We start from the raw sequence: 6,000 nt of genomic DNA, 5'->3' as shown, positions 1-6,000 counted from the left end.
TCCTGTCTCTGTCCGTCCGTCTGCCTGCCTACCTGCCTCTCTCTGTGCGTCGTCTCTCTCTCTCTCTCTCTCTCTCTCTCTCTCTCTCTCTCTCTCTCTCTCTCTCTCTCTCTCTCTCTCTCTCTCTCTCTCTCACAACCTCCCATTGTATGTATCTCTTTATGTCTGTCTCCCCAATGACTTGCATCATGCCCCCCCCCCTATGACTTGTATCACCTACTTACCATTCAAAAAGATATCTTCATCGGCATTGTCAATGGTAACAAGATTACCACCCATCCCTTCACAAATATCCACAGCGTTACTATAGCTGTAATGTTGGCTTTCGTAAATGTAGTAACATTTTCCTTTGTAATACTGCCAGTTCGAATCACACACTAAAAGATATAAAAGGGATATGAACACACTGAGTTGTTGTTCTTTACTCAGGGGTGTTCACTAACGATGTCACGTCATTTTATACACAATTACATAGAGGTGTTTGATTTTTTTTTCTTTGACATTTGAAACCAATTTAAGCGACCAAGATGGTTGTCAAACACACACACACACACACACACACACACACACACACACACACACACACACACACACATTTTTTATTACCTGTTGCTAAAGCGGTGGAAATTGTAACACAGACGAAGAGCAGAACAAGACGCATCTCTGTGATCTTCTTCAACTACATATAAATAAATGAAATGAAATGAAACGTTCATTGTAAATAAGACAAATTTAGACCTAACCGACTTAGCTTGCTGTTTAAAGGGCCATTTTCAATCCTGGGTCATCACATTAATGATTCAACGGGATAATTTTTTTGTTGTGAACCAACTTTTTTCCTATTATAGTTCTGTAAAGTAACCAGTGTTTTTTTTTTTTTTTTTTTTTAAATTTTTTTCTCTTTTTTATTTACGTACAAAACAAAGAAGTATACAGCACACAAGGAAAAACAGAACGAAAAGAATACAAGAAAGGCTAGAGAAAATTTGACTTGCATCCAAAGAGTTTGATTTTGTGGAAAAAAACAAAAAAAAACAGCAACTAGACTTCAACTAATGACGTGTTCGTATTTACACAAAATTGGTGCAAAGGTAGCCACTTCATTTGATGGAAATTTACTTTATCATTTGCCCTAGCATTAAATAGTTCTATATTATATATGTTACAAAGTAATAAATTGAATTCCCTAAAGGATGGTTTCTGTTCCTTTAATTTTACCCAATATATATATTTCCGAATAACTAAAGAAACAAAATTTATAATCATTCTTTCTTGTGGGTCACCAAGAATCATACATAGCTTAGACGGAAATGACGACAAACTTAGCGAATTACCCATTACGTTGATAACTTCGCCCCACAGGGCCTTAGTATCCTTACATTTAAAAAAAAGGTGTTCCAACGTTTCTGGTTCTTCTTGACAAATCCCACAAAGAAATTTTGGGTACTTTGCTGGATTATAATGATGAAGTTGCTGATTTGTATAAAGAATATTATGTAAAAGCTTGAATTGGAATTCTCTTGACTTACTTTCATTGGAAACTTTAAAACTAAGCTCATACAACTTTTTCCAATTTAGGCCAGTGAAAGTTAAACATTTCTCAAGGGTTTCCTCAGTGTTTGGCTTCACAATTCTATTTTCTAAAAGTTTACTCTTTAGAATCGTCTTTGAAAGTGACTCAAACAAAATTCTTTCATTTCCAATATTAATATAGATATCGTTAGTTGAATGCCCTAACTGCTTAGCTTTTAAAAAATCTGGGATAGAATGTATCAATCCCATCCATTTCAGTTTGTGATTTAAAGTCAACCCCTTCTGTTCAAATATATGCCATGGAACTAACGATTGGCCATGAAAAAAATCCGACACAGAGGAAAAACCCACTTCCTGGAATTTGCCATAGAACACAGACTTCCTATCTACTAAGATGTGTTTATTATTCCAAATCAACTGATCATGATCCTTGTCCCCCAAGTTATTTACTTCGGACCAAATATCCAGACACTCACCGATGAAATCTGTCAGGTACACAGGTAAAAGCGTTCTTTTAAAGTTACATTTCAATAAAAGCGGTCCCCCAACGTTCTTAAACCTGTCAAGTACTAACATTTTCCAAGGGTGAATACAATCACTACAAAATAATTGCTTAAGTATAAGAATCCTTTGAGCACTCTTCATAAGAAAAAGGTCAGGCATTTTGAGACCACCATGGCCCACCTCCCCAATCATAACTTTTCTAGCAACCCTATCCCTTCCCTCCCATAGAAAATCATAAATTAATTTGTGTATTTCATTTATTATGTCATTTGGTATCGTCGTATTAATCAAAATATAGGTCAGTTTCGAGAGCGCTAATGTTTTTATAACTTGAATTTTTCCAATAAGACTTAATTTTCTACATTTCCATTGCTTTAATATATTTTTTAGATTTTCTATTGGTTTTGTAAGATTCTCCAATTGGGCAGCAGCTTTATTGTGTGAAAAATGTATACCAACAATTTTAATGGTTGAGGTGGGCCATCTGACCCCGAAATGCCTGTCCTTCCGGGTGCTCCAGTTACCAAGCCAGACAGCTTCACATTTCTCAATATTAATCTTTAAACCTGAAATATCGTCAAACTTTCCAAGGACTTTAAACAGAACGTTGGCTGACTCCACAGAGTCTAAAAAACATGTCATATCATCGGCAAAAGCAGATTCTTTGGCTTCAAAACCTGGGACCCTTATACCCTTAATATCTGAATTAGATTTAATAGAAAATAACAGTGTTTCTAAAACCAAAATAAAAAGAAGAGGAGATAGGGGGTCTCCTTGCCTGACTCCCCGTTCAATTCTAAAATAGCCGGTACTATATCCATTATTCATAACCGTGCATTCAATATTACAATATAAAGCTTTGACCCACTTAATAAAAGAAGCACCAAAATTGAAATGATCCAGAACTTTAAAAAGAAATTCCCAGCACACCGTGTCAAATGCTTTTTCGAAGTCAATTGCCAATAAAATACCTGGTATTGATTTTTCTGAAGTATAATGGAAAATTTCATCAATAAATCTGATATAGTCACCAATTTTTCTACCTTTTACAAAAGCCGACTGAGTTATTCCTATAATAGATGGAAGGGTTTGTTCCATTCTGCGAGCCAAACATTTAGACACAAGTTTCATATCAAAATTCATTAAAGAGATGGGCCTCCAATTCTTTAGAAATTGTTGGTCTCTCCCTGGTTTCTCTATTAAAGTGATTATACTTTGTCTCTGTGAGTTGGAAAATTCTCCACGAAAATAACCCAAATTTAAAGCATCTAAAACAAACTGGCCTACAACTGGCCAAAAAGTAACATAAAATTCCTTTGTCAGGCCATCATTACCTGGACTTTTATTTTTAGGAAACGTGTTTAAGACCTGGTATAACTCATCCATGGTTAATGGACCATCGCAAATATTACTCTGCTCTGGTAGTAGCCTTGGTAGATCCTGACTCAAGAAATCTTTCATTTTAGCTGCAACGGTATTACTTTTCCTATATAAATCTAAATAAAATACCTTAATTTCCTTGAGAATCTCACTAGGCTTTTCTAAAGTGTTGGTTTCTTTATTCTTCAACCTCCGAATAATTGTTTTATTTTTCTTTGCCTTTTCCAGACCAAGAAAATACTTGTTATTTTTTTCACCTTTTTCATACCACAGAGCACGTGAACGAATAATGGAACCTTGCATAATATAATCATATTCTTTTTCTAGTTCTCCCTTGGCTACTTCCAGATGTCTATAATTTTCTTCACTTGGAGTGTCAGAACAAATGTTATCCAAATTCTTAACTTTACTTTCAAGATCTGCAATCTTATCCCTTCTAAGTTTAGCTTTTTCTTTGCTATATGAGATAGTAAATTCACGAATTTTAAACTTTAAAAACTCCCAAATAATGATCTTATTTTCACTAGTACAATTATGAGCCCACAAATCAATACTATCACTTAGGTTTTTTGTAAACCTTTCATCATGAATAAGACTTTCATTAAATTTCCAATGACCCGGGCCACGCTTACAATCGTCGTTCTGTAAAATTAATGAAACAGCTGAATGATCGGAATCCACACCTGGAATTATCTCAATTGTTTTCACACTTTGTTGCAAGCAATCAGAAATCAAAAAATAATCTAATCTACTTTGAATCAAGTTTGGAAGGCGTCGCCGCCAAGTAAAACCTTTCTTATCCCCATGAAAAACCCGCCAAATGTCGATCAATTCATGATTCACCAACATCTGATCTATTTGTTGAATAGAGTTCTTCCAAGTTTTGGGGTTCCCTCCTGATCTATCAAGATGCACATCGAGAGCAAAGTTGAAATCCCCCCCAAAAATCACAAAAGTAGAAGGGTCAGAGCAGTTTTCAGACAACAGCTTTGCAATGGTCTTCATGAATGAATTATGGGTTTGTTCAACGTTTGGAGCATACACATTTAGGAGAATGTAGGGAGAATCATCCAACTCAGCGGCAATGAAAATATACCTTCCATCCTCATCAATAATTACATTTTTGATCAGTACACTATTAATATTATTTATAATTGTCATGACCCCTCTGCTGTTATTTGCCCCGTGAGCAAACCAACACTTGCCAAGAAACTGCTTACTCCAAAAGTCGATGTCCGCATTACAACTATGTGTCTCCTGAAGAAAAACTACATTAGATTTTTTTACAGTTAACCATTTACACAATTTTCTGCGCTTACTTAAATTACGAAGACCCCTGGTGTTAAATGTTAAACAACGTAAATTCATGGAAGAACGAAAAACATTATTATAGTGCAAAGTCGATGCAAGTCAAAACAAAAGAACAACATGAAAAGGTGAGGGAGCAAAAGAGTACGGCGACAGAGGAACCAACACAAGCGAAAAGAAGGCAATGACATACAAAGGCACAGGCACAGACACATTACAGAAGAAGGAAAACACGAGAAAAACACAAAAGATGTCCAGGTGAAAGGAGCACCGAACAGGTGGGAAAAGCAAACTGCCGCAACAGATAAAGCACACGTCCACCCAAATCCTCTCTCAATGTAGTAAACACTACTGAAAATACAGAAGGATTACTTTAAAATCTACCTACTAACTGGAAACAGACATGCTTGTTCATAATTCTTTCCATTATAGACAAGGCAACACTTCCAGTAACCAGTGTTCACACCTAGATTGCAATCCTAATCTAATTCTATTACGTGTAAAGTGTCACAAGCTGAGTTTACAACTTCTTTTTTTCGAGTCTCTCTCTCTCTCTCTCTCTCTCTCTCTCTCTCTCTCTCTCTCTCTCTCTCTCTCTCTCTCTCTCTCTCTCTCTCTCTCTCTCTCTCTCTCTCTCTCTATTTCTCTCGCTCTAATAACTTAGACAAGAGGTATACAATACTTAGTGATATTGATGGGTAGATCTGCGTTCCCAACTATTTACTGGAACGTCAACTTGCAAGGGACGTGAAGTGTTTTAGTATGCCATATTGTATGTTATCCCCACACTGTACTCAACAGCATTTGGCGCTATATTCTCCACTTCCGGTTTGTTGTCTCCCTCCCCTTCAGACCATCAGAAGTTTCATGGTTCCCCTTCGAACCATGGTTTTTCATGCACCCTCATTCCTCCCCCCGTGCAGTAAATTTTATGGTTCACTTGCGCTATGAGTATTACGTAGACGTGCTATTTCAAAGTCAATTGCAACAAAGATAAATTTTATTGGAAATATGGAGTGACAGTATATTCACTATGTCTATAAGCGTTCAATGAATTTAGTGACCTTAATGTCATCTTAATTTTCCAGGGTTTTAAAATCTTGTGATTTGGTGTATTAATCATATTCATAACTCTGAAACTGACAAGGGGTTGTTATAAATTACGTATAGAAATAGATTTTATTGATGATTATAGTGGGTGCTATTATATATTATATTATGATAAATTGCAAATTATGAATTATTATATAAATGAAAGTTACATTATTTATCTTT

Source organism: Glandiceps talaboti, chromosome 5 (genome assembly GCF_964340395.1).
Source record: "Glandiceps talaboti chromosome 5, keGlaTala1.1, whole genome shotgun sequence".
In the NCBI taxonomy this organism is placed as follows: Eukaryota; Metazoa; Hemichordata; class Enteropneusta; family Spengelidae; genus Glandiceps; species Glandiceps talaboti.
Note: the sequence above shows the minus strand (reverse complement) of the source record.